Raw genomic sequence first — 15,244 nt, 5'->3', positions numbered from 1 at the left:
CCTAACATGTTATACATGAGTTGTTTGCATGTTAAAGTCTTGTTTTTCATGCCATATCAACACTGAAAATTCTGCCAACTCCCTCATTTCTTCATTTTTCTATTTTCTTTGAGGGTTGGTTAGTCCTAAAGTTGTATTTAAGCTTGGGATTAAGGCTTATGCTTAAATGGCTTTAACTCTCTTTTGAGGGTTCCTCCTAGTCAAAGACATGGTCTCTCTCATGTCTTAAGTCATCTTTTGATTGACCTCTCTCTCATTAGAGGACTTCCACATTTGGACAAATCAATTAAAGAATGGTTTGGTAACTTAAAATGTGTAAAGAAGAATTGGACCAAGTAAAACTTGTGGAAGATAAGCATGTTGTTGCATTGTATGTGTTTGGATCGGACGTTAATCCAAACACAAGAAATGTGAGACGTTTCATACTCAGAGTGATTAAACGTTCCACATTTCTTGGTCGTTGTCACCCTTGATCATGCATGATAGGGTGGCCGCCTTTCGAGTCTTATGTGCGCATTCATTAAGCTTGTACAAGCTTGGTTCTTTGGCCACCATGCATTAAAAATGCTTGGTTCGTGGCTTGAGAGCCAAGTGCCACAATCCTTTGAGCTTGAGCCATAATAAGGAGGGTGGCAGTACACACATTCCTTGGCAAATACACTGCCATACCTCTGTTGCAGCAAAAGGGGGAAGTTCAGGAAAGCAGTGGCCGACCGGCCCAATGTACTAGCTGACCGGCCACCAAATCCAGCCGACCGGCCACTAATGTTGGTCGATGGCCACCAATCATAGCCGATTGATCATTAGTATATTCTTGAGATCAAACAGAAGCAATCTGGAGGCTGACACAATTTTCAGAGGTCTAAAGATATGCAAACAGAGGCAAGGTGGTGGATTTTCTGGAGGATGCAATTGAGCATGCATATCTCCCTCACTTCCTGAGGCCTTTCATTCGAATTGCTTAGCTAATTAGTTCATTAGCTTAGTCGTTTTGTAATTAATTAGTTAAAGTGTTTAATTAATCAATTTAGTTTGTAATTAATTAGCTTAGTGTAGCTAGTTATTCAATTTGGTTTTGTAATAATTAATTAGGTAGAATAGTTAATTAGTTGGTTTGTAATAAGTAGCTTAACTTAGATTAGCTTAGCTTAGCTTATTTATTCGAACCCTCCTTCACGAGGGCACAACGTTGTAATAAGCGTGCGTGTGTGTGTGCATGTCTTCCAACCCGACTTCTTTCTTTCTTTTATTTAATTGCTTACGATGGTTAGTTTTAGGGCACATTTTTCGATTAGCATACCCTATGCTTTGCATGTTTGTATCATTTATTTATCTTGCATGCACCGGGCTCGGCGCATCATTCAAACTGCATCGTATTTCAATACTTATTTGAATACAAATATCAATTGTTCCATTCATATGCCATCTTAGATAGCTGAGCCTATTTAGTTGCATATTGCATGTGTTGCATTAGGCATCTTGTATAGTTAGGATCATGCATATGTCTAACTAGTTTTTTGTTTTGGCTTGGAGTACACTGTAAGTGTTATGCTTTAGCATACTTACATGAGTGTGAGTGTTTCCATGATCGCATGCTTGCCATGAGGCTATGTGTTTATTTGTTAAAACTGCATGAATGCTTGTGGGTGAAGGATTTGTTGCTTGAATTGGGACAATTCGACGAATGAATGTTTTAAGCCTACTTTGCAAAGTGGCAAATCATCACGTTTTCAAGCCCACTTGAGGGTGGCAAATTCGCGTTTTAGCCTACTTGCGAGTAGCATTTTCAAACCATTTTCAAAAACAAACATGAGTTGTTTTGTTCCAATTCTCGTGATTGAGTCTATACTTGTATGTGTGCGCCACATAGTAAAGTTAGATTAATAACCAGATAAGAACACATGTGTTTATAAAACAACATATCATGTCAGTAGAGGTCGATCCTTTGATCGGGCGAGCGGGGGTGCTCATGTCATGACCTTCCCCTCTCGTATCCAAGTTCTCGAGCCGAGGCAACTTTAGTGATGACGGAGACGTGGCCTTTGGCATGAGTCAGGGTTTCCTAAATTTTCCAAAATAAAATATTTAGGTGGCGACTCTGTAATCTGGCAAAACAGTTCTTGTTTGGCGCTTTTTCATTCAAAATTGATTTTCCAAAACCAATTGCCAGATTTGGACTCTTTGGTGTTTATCAGTCTCACATTGCATGTTGTGAGATTAGATTCAGAACGGTGACAGGAGTCCGAACTGTAGTAAGACCAATTCGCGCCTTCTCCAAAAGGGGGGCGCGCGAAGAAAGTCGGGTCTACACTAAGCAACAAGGCACCTTTAACTCCCAGAACATACAATTCTCAAAGCATATAAACAATTAAGCATCTAAACACATATCCGAATCGAGTCCACAAAGATAGCCACTCGTTTCGAAACTCCCAAAGAATTCCTATTAGAAACCAGGTTGATCAGGTGTGTTTCCAAGAGGACCTGAAAATAAGTTCACCGACCACAAGTACTATCCAAGAAACTTATTCCCATGCTCACATAAATGCAACATATAAGTCCTAACATTTATCCTAACTATATGCAACGTCCTCACCAAGCATAGCAAACCCTCTTGTGGTAAAAACCACTTCCCACGAGCCCAAGGTATTCAAACCCGGCTCTCTCTAATACCAAGTTGTCACGCCCCACTTTTTATTACTCGAATTCCATTACCAAAACCATTATTAAAGATTCAATTTTAGAGATAGCATACAGAAGCTCCTCATATTTATAAAGAAAACATAAGGAAGAGTTCTCTCAAGCTAATATAAAACAAATGCAACATGAATTTATATCAAAATAAATTGCCCGTAGGCTTACATCATTCAAATCAAGAGGAAGGGTTTAGCCCTTTACATCAATGGCATTCTGCCTACACATATAGAGGCCCCGTGGCCAACAAATAAGGAAGATCCGTGATCTTGTAGCACATCTTGATAATCACCTGAAAAAGATTAACAATGTGGGATGAACATATAGTCCAGTAGGGATCTCAACATGATCCTCAACAATAACAACTTACAGATAGCTATGATCATGAATGCTAGTCTTATACCTTATAAATAATGTGACATTTTATAATTGTAGACACCCCATTTTTGACCGTCCTCAAGACTTGGACGTCACCGTTTGAATACTCGGTGATTATCCATGTTTGTGTTCGTTTGGAGTTCCCGGAGGTCTCGGCTCGCGCGCCATGCCTCAGGATCCCCGAATTCGACCTTTTAGTGTCTGGTTTTGCACCAAACACTTGCATCTTGCCTTTGAGAGGCAGGGTGGGGCTTGTAGACCATCCCCACCCATCACCGGCAGTGGCTAGATGCCACCGGCTGGTTTTTGCTGCCACCGACAATTTAGTTTGCCGGTCGGCACTATTTGTTGCCGGTCAACACTTTTTTGTGCCGGTCGGCACTTTGTTTGGCCAAGATGGCATTTTTTGCCGGCCGATTGCTGTTCATCTGCTTTTGCAGATATTTTTGGACAGCTGTATAACTTTTGCTCCCCTCCATACACGTGTATGGAGGGATCTCCCTCTTGCAAAACTTGTCTTGTAAGCTTTACAAGAGGCTTATAGAGAGAGCTCTCTCTAAGGCAAAGGAAGGAGGCTTAGACATTTTTGAGAGAGAAAATACAGAGAGAAGCTCTGGTTTTCTAGGGTTAGGGTTAGATATACACTCTCTATCTCTCTTTTCCTCTCATTTTGCACACTAGGTGTTTTGTGCCTTACTATTGCACACAAACACCTAGTGTTTCACCTTCCTCTTGGAGCTGAGGTTCCAAAGAGTTTGTTTTGAGATTTTGGTGTTGGGTTCAAGCCAAAGGAGGCCATTGGAGCACCATTTGTGAAGGGGTCTTCAAGGGTGAGATTCTAGTCCCTTTTTCCCCCTTTTTTGCATTGATTTTATACCTATCTTAGAGCTGTTTTTGTGATTATTGTATAACATAAAAAAGTTCTATTTTTAAGCCCTCTTTATTGTTTATTAAGAGTGTTTTGTTGTTTGAGGGTTGTTGACCACCCTTAGGCCTCAAAAGGCCTCATTTTGAGCCATTTTGTGCTAGCTCCGGGATTTTGGTGTTGAGGTCTCTTCACCACTGAAATCTTGAGGGATTTCAGTGGTGAAGATGATGCTTTGAAGTCCCAAGAAGGAGAGGGCCACCCCCTCTCCTTGTTGTCCTTGAAAAGGGCACATTTTGGCCTCTTAAAGAAGCCTATGCTTGAGTGTGTGTTGAGCATGTTTGGTATGTTTTTCATGCTTATATATCCATGATATAACATGATTTCAAGTTGGTTTTGGAACCTTATGCATGTTTAGCATAGTTGCCATGTAATGCCTTATTTGTGCCTTAACATGTTCTAGGTTGTTAGCCTTTGTTGGAGCATGTTTTAGGCTTGCATTTGTGAAGTTTATGTGCTTATTTTGCCATGCTTTAGCTCTGTCCATAGTCGTTTGGGTTGATCTTTGCATGCATTATATGGCTCCTTTGCATTTGGGCTTGTTGGCCTTGAGTATGTGCATGTGTAGCATGTCATCTTTGCATTGTTTTGGTGATTTGGGATCATTCTATATGTCATTTCAGTCCCATTTCCATGCTTGTTTGATTGCCTTGCATGCCTCTTTAATGCTTTGAAAGCATATGTTGCAATGCTCCATGTTTTGGTGCCTTTGCATGCCTTTGTCTTTGAGCCATCTAGACGCCATCTAAGTGGTCTTTTGGGCCTCATGTTATGAGCTAAAAACCTGTTTTAGGTTGTTCAATGCATGCCATGTTTGTTGTGATAAACACGCTTCAAAGCTTCATGACTTGCTTCAAGTGCTTAGACCATGCTTACATGCATTTGCTTGTCTTGCTTAATATGATTTGGCATCATTTTATGACATGATTTCAATGCTTAGGTTGCATGCTAGTTGCTCTCGTTTATCCCTTTTAAGTGTGCTTGAGGGTTGTTTAAATTGTGCCCAAGTGTAGGCCTTCCATCATGTGTATGTGTGCATGTGTTTTGGCTTCTTGTTTTGGTCATTATGGCTACTGTTTTAGGCCTTATTAGAGTTGCCTAATTCATGTATAAGTCCATCTTGCCATCCATTTGCATTGCCCTATGTATGCTTGCATGATTGCATAAGTGTTTTGCCATGCCATGTTGCATCCTTAGCTTGTATGCCTAGGTTGCATTGCATTTTGCATGCATGCCTTGTTCCTTGAATTGGTGATAGGAATTGGGCCTAATTTGTTTGATTGGTTTGCATGCATTTGAAACCAAAGTTGCATACTTGGTTCCTTGGGCCATCATGCATGGAAATGCGTGATTGGTGGTCCGAGAACCGAGGCACATGTCCCTTTGAGTCATCACAATGATAAGAGACATGGTTAGTGCATACATGCCTTGAATTGTGCTGTCATGCCTTGTTTTGCCCTCTGCTGCTGTGAGTTGCAGGTTCTGCAGGAATACTCTGCCGACCGGCAGTGTAATGTGCCGACCGGCACAATTTTCTCTGCCGACAGACCCTATTTTGTGCCGATGGCCATACTACACTGCCGGTGGAAGTTTTATTCAGCCGGTGATGATCCCCTCTGTCCAAGGATGCAGTCCTGAGGCTTTGACAGCCTCCAGAGGAGGAAAGGAAGGAAAACAGAGGCAGCTTGCGCATGGTGGCACGCTTCCCGAGGCGTTTTTCTGCTTTAATTAATTAGTTAATTTGTTAATTAGTTAATTTGTAATATTAATTAGCTTGTGTAGTTAATTAATTTGTAATATTTATTTGGTCCCTCCGAGCGAGGGCAAATCTGTAATAAGTGTGCGTGAGTGTGTGTATGTCTTCCAACCTCACGTCTTTCTTCCCTTTTATTTACCTGCTTTGATGGTTAGTAATAGGGCACGTCTAATTTAGCATACCTTATGCTATGCATGTGTGCATCCATGCATTTGTATTACATGCATTAGGCTCGGTACATCATGCTAATTGCATCAATACTTCAATTTTCAAAATTGAATATGTGTTAATCGTGCATTTTCACATGACATGTCTAGGATTAGCCGAGCCTATCTTAGCGACATTTTGTATGCGATGCATTAGGCACTTCACATGGACTTGGATCATGCATGTTTGCTAACAAGTTCTTTGTTTTGGAACGGAGTACTATGTAAGTATTTCTGCTTTAGCATATCGCATGAGTGTGAATGTTGCCATGACAGCGTGCTTAACATGTGGCTAGATGTTTATGTGTTAAACTGTTTTGAATGCCTGTGGGTGAAGGTTGGGTTGTTTGAGTTGGAAAAAACTCGTTGAAATCCGTGTTTTAGCCTACTTGCGAGTAGCAAATTCCAAAGCATTTTCAAACCGAACGGATATGCAATGTTTATTTCCAAATTAGGCAATCTAGTCTATACTTGTTTGCTGCGCGCATAACATAGTAATTCTAGGCTAATAAATGGAATAAGAACACATAAAGTTTTCAAAAACGGATATCACGGTTAGTAGAGGCCAGTCTTCGGACCGGGCGAAAGGGGGTGCTCATAGCTGACCTTCCCCGATCGTACCCAAGCTCCCGAGCCGAGACAACTCCGTTGATGACGGACATGTGGCCTTCGGCACCGAGTCAGGGTTTCCTAAATTCTCCCATTTTAAAATATTTAGGTGGCGACTCTGTATCTGGCAAAGCAGTCCATGTTTGGCACTACTTTCAAAAAAATCTGTTTTTCTCAAAACGATTTGCCAGATTTGGACTCTTTGGTTCAGATTAAGAACCGTGACACAAATCGAGTCCGAACTGTAGCGCGAGGCCCTCACGCGGGCGCTGTTACAGTTTCTGGCGACTCTGCTGGGGATTTTAGAGAGCTTGACTCGAACTCGTGATATCCTGTTTTGACTTCATTTATGTGTTTCTTTGCATTGCATGTGCATTGGTGCGCCTAGGAACACAGTGTTTGCCATCTGCCATTCCTGAACGGTTTGCCGGAGGCTTGTCTTGTCAAGACATGTCCATAAGGCTGACCGGCTATGGGCTCTGACAGCATGGGACCACAAACCCCGGTTTTACCGGGGCACCCTTTTTGACCATTCGACCTAGTGCATATTCGGAATCCATAGTGACCATTCCAAGTTAGGACAGGTTGCTTACCCGATGTTAGGTTGTTTGAAAACTGCTGCGTGCGTAGTGAAACCCTAGCTCCTGACAAAATAGGACAGGGAAACCCTACCCCAACATAGGGGTGTTTTCTTCTCTTTACTTGCTATGTGCTTCTAGAATGTATTTCTACAGGGAAGTACGTATCAGTTTGCAAGTTTGAGGATCAAACCAGAAGATACCAAGTATCAGTATCAGTTGTGAGAATCAGTTATCCGCGGGTATCGGTTCAGTTTTCGGGAACAGTAATTTCTGGGAACAGTGATCAGTAGAAGGGAACAGTTGTGTAGCTACACCCGTGTTTGATCAGTTTGGGCTGAAATGCTGTCTGTTTTTCCTTTCAGTTCAGAGAGTCGCAGAGTTGAAACAGAATAGCCAGTGTCCCCCTTTGCTGAGGCAAGATTTATGGCGGCACAAAGTTCAGAAGAAATTGTGGTTATGGCAGCTGTATCGGAGCAGGGGACCGCTCCGCAGAGTGAGGCCAATATCAGTATGTCATACCCGCCCAGGTCGCCCGTTGTGCACCCGGTTTGGGCTCCCCAGTTATATCAGGCTCGTGAGCCCACCACCTTCGAATTGATGGGGATGATAGGCGATCTCCAAAGGTCTGTGGCAGACCTCGCCTATGGAATGTCGGCTTCACCGCCAGCGGCGCCGTACGCCGGGAATTTTGTACCACAGGAGCCCCCGCTACTGAGGCGGATTGTGATAGAGCTCAGCCAGCCAGAGGTGGCCTCCGGCTATAGCCACGATATGTCAGCACCAACCCAGACCCTCGATCAGGCTGAGGCCAGAGGAAAAGATAAGGCAAAGGTAGATGCCGACCCTATTGAGCAACTGTTGTGGGCAGTCGAGGCTTTGAAGGCCAGAGGGATGAACAAGCAACAAACATCTGCAATAGTGACCAAAGCTGTAGATGATGCTTTCCCCGCTCCAACCAAGGGCAGTTCAAGCCAGACAGAAAACCGGGACGGGCCCCGTCATGCCCAGACAATTCCTGTAGTCCCCAACCCTGCATCGGGAAAGGTTCAAAAAGCCAAGGCAGCGCCAGCTGATCCTTTCGCCAGCGCATCTGGCAAGAATCCTCAAACTGCAAAGTACCTGCCCCGAGGGCGCAGGGTTTTTCATGACCTCCACATGCCTTTGTCTAGGGCATTGTTAATATTGGCAAAGAATGGGCATCTTAAGCCTTTGGAGCCCCGGCCACTCCCGAAGAATCTCCCCGCCACCCATGATGCTACCTTGTATTGCGCGTACCATCAACAGTCCGGTCACAGTACCGATGGATGTTCCCGCCTTCGTCATGAAGTGCAGGATTTGATCGATAACAAGGTTATCCTACCACCCACCTCAGGCAAGCCCGTTACCACCCAGTTGTTGGATTTCAAGGGCTCAGATACTGCGAGTATGTAAAGTGAACCGCCTGCGGGCAACATTTGATACATTTTTGGGTGAAGCGTCTGGCACGCATTTTTGAGCATCGGTGAAACCGAGTTTTGTAAATCCTGGCTTGGAAGTCGAGTCAGTCTTTTGTTTTGAGTCTGTCTCTTTGTCCTGAGTCAGTCTTTTTTGCTTAAGGGTCTGCCTTGTTGTATCGAGTCAGTCCCCGTTGTATATAATACCTGGTGATTCTGGGGTTGTTGTCCCGAACACCGTTTTGTTTTGTAATTATCTATTTTTGTTTTGAGTCTGTCTCTACCAAGGGGCCAGTTGCACAACAGAGCCGATTGAAACAGCTGTTGCTATCTCAACTTCATGCTTGCTTTCAGCATAAGTGCCAGAGAATTTGATTGGGCTGACAGTACATCTCGCCTGCTCTCCTGTGTGCCAAACTCATTGCATTAACCTAAGTTTTCCAAAAAACAAACTTTTTGAACACTGCGGTGATGAAAACGAAGAGGAAGGAATTCCTTGGCTTTTGTAAAATTTTGATCATTTTGAGAGAAAGAGAGGCGTGCTAAGCCTTTTTATGAATGAAATCATGCTTGTCGGCGTGAGTACTGAGAAGGACCCTGGCCTGATCCAGATTGGTTCCGCACTATCTTCGGCGCGAGCGATTTGTCGCTTTCTTAAAAACTTTCAAAAGCAAATGTTTTACGCGGCCCTGCGAAGACCTGTGTGGAATCACTCTTGAGATTGTGCAGCCTAGGATCGCTCTCCGTCTCAAGATTCAACCTATTTGTTTTCCGACTTTGAACCCTTTCAGAATGTTCAGAAAGTTCAACGGACAAACGTCATGGAGGCCCGTGTGGCCAGTTTCGAAACAGCCCTCGAGCAGGAGGCACCAAAGCCGAATCAGAAGGAGTAGATCTCGCCGGAAGAAGCTCGTAGAGTAACCCTGATGGATTCTCCGCAAATCAGTGCAACAGCCGTTCTCCTAGACACAGAGAGATTTCAAAAAAAAAAAACATTTGGCATGGACTTGCTACACTTTTACCCTTTGAGAGGCTCGCTGGGCCGAAAACCCGGAAGGGCGACCCAGGCAAAAGTTAGAGCAAGAGAAAAATACAAAAAAGAGCAAAAATACAAAAAAGAAGAGAAGAAAAGAAAAGACAAAAGAAAAGAAAAGAAAAAGAAAAATGCAAAAAAAAAAGAAATAGAAAATGAAAAGAAGCTCGCAAGGTCGAAAACCCGCATCGGGCGCCTTGGCAAAAGTGAGAGCCTGAAAAGTGAAGGTTAAAATACCCGAGTGGACCTTAACCGGAACTACGTAAGGCTTGATTCCCATGTTTGGGATACGTAGGCAACTTCGTCATGAAGTCCAGCCCCCAACGCTTTCATAAGCGTCTCAGTCCATGCAATGGTTTCGATTTCATCTCGAAGTCTGGTCGCCAACGCTCCCAAGGCGACTGTGTCCATATATGTGTTGTGATCGTCTTCGTCATCTCTGTGTCTGAGAGTTCGACCACCGCCAATGAAGACTGTCTGCAGACTGCTGCGGCACCATCCAAACAAGGGGCAACTTTCCGTTGCCGCGAGCCGCCGTGAGCCGCCATTCAAACTAGGGGCAACTTTCCGTTGCCTCCCACCCCCTTCAAACCAGGGGCAATTTTCCATTGCCTCCGATCCGAGGTTGCGCATCTCGAAGAGTAAGTTCCATGCTTGTTGAGCATCAGCTGTTTGAAAAATAGTTTTTGAAATTTTTTACTAAGGTTGACTATTTTCTCGAAAACTATTTCATTTTCCAAAACTGGACCATTGTCTTGGATCCAAAAAGGAAAACTTTCAGTGCTTGCAGCTTGACTTGCATGCTTTTCAAATCAAAAGTCGAACAAGTACGTTAATCCGACTCTCATTTTGATCAAAACCGTTTTAGTAGAAGACCAAAACAAAAAGAATGGTCAAAGTGATGAACTAGGGGCACAGTTGAGTCAGGCATTCTGTCTTTCCCCCGTCATCAACGTACTTGCCAGAAGAGCACGCTGCCCGCCGGAAGAAATAGCCGTGAGCTAACGGTGTTGAGCATGAACCCACACCTTTCTATTTATCCATCAGTCACCCCGGGGAGGGATGAAAAATGAGAGATTGAAGAATAGAGAGGTGTAAGTTGAGAGAAAAGTGAGGAAAAGGGTTTTGAGAGAAAATCCGAGCTTGAGAGTCGAGTGATGCGAGAATCACAAATGAGAAAGGGTGGGAAACAATACCCAGAGAAACTGGCTCCTCGTGATCTGAGGTCTCCCATCTTCGCTAATGCATCTGTATGTCGTGTCTTTGGTTTTGTTTACCTCAACCTTTGTCTTAGGTCTTTTTCGAGCGTGTCTCGTTGTGTTTAGGTCGTGTACCTCTTTGTTTGAGTCCTCCCCGCTGTGTTCGGTTGTAGGCTCGACATCCCGGTTTAAAAAACCCTCATTCGATTTCAAAAATCGCTTATGCTCAGAATGCTGTGCCATTCTCTACATTTGAACGCATTTCGACTCCAACCGGTTCCATCTTTGAGGTCCGTCCTGTTAGACTGGGCTGTTTGTTTGAGAATTCGCCGTGTGCAGAATGAATCGAATGTTGTGTTATGGGCTGTGTGCAGATCAATCCCCAATAGAGTAAGGGCCGTGTGTCAAGAATCAGGCAGTGGGTTGCTTGGGTTATTTTGCTGTTGGCTGTTTAAGTTATCTGATTATTACAGTGCAAGTGTTCAATTTTCAGACAACCAATCAATTCCATTTACATTGAGGTGTAACATGATGAGATGTGATGCAATGCATGAAATGTGTGAATGTAAACACTTTTTCAGATAAAAAGCCTGTTTCATTTCACTATTTTTTTCAAATGTACAAGCTTTGGAAACAAAACCTGCCTGCGGCAGTACAAGGTAATCTATCTACCAACCAAAAAGAAAAGTACAAGGAAAGAAACAAAAAATAGCAAAAATCTGCAGCTAGGTCAAGCACCCCAAGGGCTGTCAGTCGGTCCTGGTCCTTTTCCTGGACGAGGGTCCAGGAGCATCATCAGCGTCGTCGTCAGAGCCCGAGCTAGAACCATCTCCGGTCTCCTCCTCCGATGACCCGGACTCCGCCTCTGCCTCCGCCTCTGACTCCTCGTCGTCGTCATCGTCCGGGGCTGGAGCTCGCGAGCTGCTCCCGACGTGAGTACGCCCACCCCTAGTGCGGGGAAATATCCGGCCCTCCTCATCTCTCCCCCGAGTAGGGACAGCAGGTCTAGCTGGAGCACCTCCTGCCATGGGAATCTGGAAAGGAGGCTGAAAAGTTCACAAAAAGGGAAATGCATCAGTACACTGTGAACAGTTTAAAGATGCAGAATGCAGTGTGTGAGTACAGTGTATGAATGCCGTGAGCAGTTTATCAGTGCAGAATGCAATGTATGAGTGCAGTATGAGAATGCCGTGAGCAGTTTATCAGTGTAGGGTACAGTGCAGAATGCAGTGTATGCAGTGTTCAGATACTGTGAGATCAGTGTATCAGGTGTTGTGCCGTGCATCAGATTATGTAAAGCAGTGTATGAATGGTTTGAGGCCAATGTCAGAAGAACATACCGGTATGCTGTAGACGGCCAAGAGGTCAAATGTCCGCTGGAGCATCCCCATCATCGAGGCATTCATCGCCAACGACTGACGGGTGTACTCAGAAGAAGCCTGCAAAGGTATCAGATGCATTAGTATTCTGTGGAATATCAAGTAAATTGAAATGAAATAACTGTACGAAGTGCAGTGATACATACCGGCGGAAGGTCGGGGACGTCAATGAACTCATGCCCAGCCGGTGGAGGGGCGAAGGGGATCTGATAGGTCGCCCCACCCTGCCCCTGGAAAGTCAGTACAGCAGGCAGGGCAGGCCAGCCAGCTCCTCGTCCTCCCCGCACTCCGCCCCTGCCACGGACCCGGGCCCTCCCCGAAGATCCAGCCCCTGCTCCCGCTCTGGCCCCAGCCGCCGATGCCACAGGCCTGGCCCCCTCTGCTCGACGACCGCTCAACGGGCGCATCAGGTATGTCCGCACGTACTCCTGATAGTCGCCGGTGCCTCGGAAGCCGGCCTCCTCCCAGCCGATGGAGTAATCATCCAGCTGCTCAGTGGTCAGCCCCTCGGTCTCCCTCATCTCTGCAGGAGGTTGAACCGGGACTATCTGCTCAGGTAACCCGCGGGTCTGGCGTAGAAAACGCTCCCCCAGGTACCAAGCCCGACAAACCGGGCCCTCCAGCAAAATCCGGAAACGCGAGGTCTCCTCAGCACCAGGGAACCGACCCCGCATCGCCGACGGCAAGGAAGCCCATGGCCGCCATGTGATCTGAAAGTAACAGACAGTTTCTTATCTACTGTTATTGAAACATGCAGTGGGAAAGTGAAGCTAACCGAACTGAAAGTAAAACATACCTCGGCCGGGGTGATGGTGTCGAAATATCGGCGGAAGAAGCCGAATGTCTCCCGTGGTCGCCGGGTGCATCCCCCGTCGAAGCGACTCGAGAACGGGACAGCCGGAGGAGGCTCCGCAACTGGCACGGGTGCAAGCCTAGGGAAGTAGGCGTAAACCCACAACTGCAAAACAGATGTCAGTATGACCATCAGATAAAGCAGGATATACAGAATAAAGCAGAAATGGCAGAGCCGTGTTTTGTGCAGTGTATTGTGTGCAGTGTACAGTGTGAGCAGTGTACAGTCAGTGTAAAACAGAATGTATGTGTGTGCCGTGTGTACAGTATACAGCAAATGTAAGGCAGACTACAGTGTGTGCAGTGTACAGAGTACAGAGAATATCGGACAGAAATGAAAAGCGGAGAAGAAATGTACCTCCCAAGCCCGCCAGTAACCTCCGAGCAGCTGGCCGCTGCCGCGAGAAGCTGAGCTCATATAGCCGTAGAGGGTGGCCAGAGCAGCGCCGCCCCAGTCGTAGTGCAAGATGTCTCGGACGTCCACCAGTGCACTAAGAAGGCAGAGAGGCACGGTGTTCGCCCGGTCGGCGAAGATAGTAGTCCCGAACAGGAACATGAGGAAGCCGCGCGCACACCTCTCCTCATCCTCCGGAGTCATCTGAGTCTCCTCCCCCAAAACGGGCTGGACCCTGAACTGTGCCTCGAACCAGGAGTATCGGACGAAGCCTGGACGAGCTAGTGGTGGGGCCTCCCCCAGTAAATGGACCTGAGCGGCGGTCCACTCATCCATGTCAGTGTCGAAGGGGATCGGATCACCCCCTACCCCGATGCCTGTGAGCATCGAGAAGTCATAAGGGGTCATCGTCATGTCCCCTGCGGCAGAAAAGTGGAAAGAATCGGTGGTGTCCCACCACCTCTCCGGCAGAGCGGCAAGAAGAGGTCTGCAGGTGGACAACCTAGAGAGCCCTCGGCAGAAGGTGCCGAGCCCGCCCGATCCACGATGCGCTGGACCGCATCAGGGAGCTCGTCATACCACTCCCGTGCACCAGTATTCCCATACCCGCGAATGGTATGGGAACCCTCCTGCAAACAGAAAATGACAATTGCAAGACAACATTCAAAATGCAGTTGTGAAAAGACAAATATGGCATGTATGCAAGTTTGTCCAGATTTTGACAAATACCGGGTGCCGGTGTGCTTACAGTAAAATACGTGTGCTGTGTCAGCGTGTTTAGGTGTTTCAGAACAGATGTAGCGTGTATGCAAATCTAACAGATTCAGACAAATACTGGGTACCAGTGTGTGTGCAGTAGAATACAGTGTGTGCCGTGTGTTTGGGTGATTCAGGACTAGTGCAGTGTGTGTGCATGTGTCAGTCTCAAGCAGATATCAGTTGTATGTATGTTTACAGTCAACTACGGTCTACGGCATATCAGATTTCAGCAATTAAAGAATACAGCTAACTATGGCAGTTTTGTATCCTACATTGCAGAAAGTAAAGCAGAAGATGAAGAGTTACCTCGGGAGTGCCAAATGAAAGGTGGGAGGTAGGCTCGCGTAGTAGTAGCTCAGGGGCCGCGTACCTCTCAAAGCTCCGGAACTGACGCAGGCCGTCTGGGGGCAGAACGTGGATCGCCGGCCGGTAGATCGCCGGGTCGAACGGGCGCTCGCTCAGTGGTAAGAGCTCGACCCCGGGATCCATCTCGTGGTCCGGGGGAGTCCCGCCACGTGGAATGTCGTCCGCCATGTAGAGAGTGGTGTGAAAATGGCCGGAAAAGGAAAACCGAGCCGGAATATAAAGAGTCAACTGAAAAGTCAACTCCCGAGAGGGTCGAAAATGGCCGGGAAGGCCGGAATGTGAAGAGGCACGGAAATGAAGAGGAAAGTGAGGGGAACAAACCCCGAAAAGGCGAGAACGCCGAACGAGGCACCGAAACGAAAATGTGATCGGTGGAAAATGTCCGAAACGCGAAGAGGATCGCGAATCCGACGACGAAACGAGCGTAGAACGCGAAGAAACGGGCGAAAAATGAGAGAGAAGCACTCTAGAGAGAGAGAGTGAAGGATTTCGGCGGTGGAAAAGTAAGGAAATAGGGCATGAAGCCCTATTTTATAACACCCAAGGTGAAAAGACAAAACTGCCCCGCGCCAGCAACTGTTTGCCGGTCGGCAATGTTTTGTGCTGGCCGGCACTTTTTTGTGCCGATGGAATTGTTTTTGTGCCGATGGCCAGCCGGTGGCCTCCTCTTTCTGCCGGTGGGG

Source organism: Camellia sinensis, chromosome 10 (genome assembly GCF_055761805.1).
Source record: "Camellia sinensis isolate YWXY chromosome 10, ASM5576180v1, whole genome shotgun sequence".
NCBI lineage: Eukaryota > Viridiplantae > Streptophyta > Magnoliopsida > Ericales > Theaceae > Camellia > Camellia sinensis.
The sequence above is the reverse complement of the archived record's forward strand: the minus strand, read 5'-3'. Positions refer to the sequence as shown.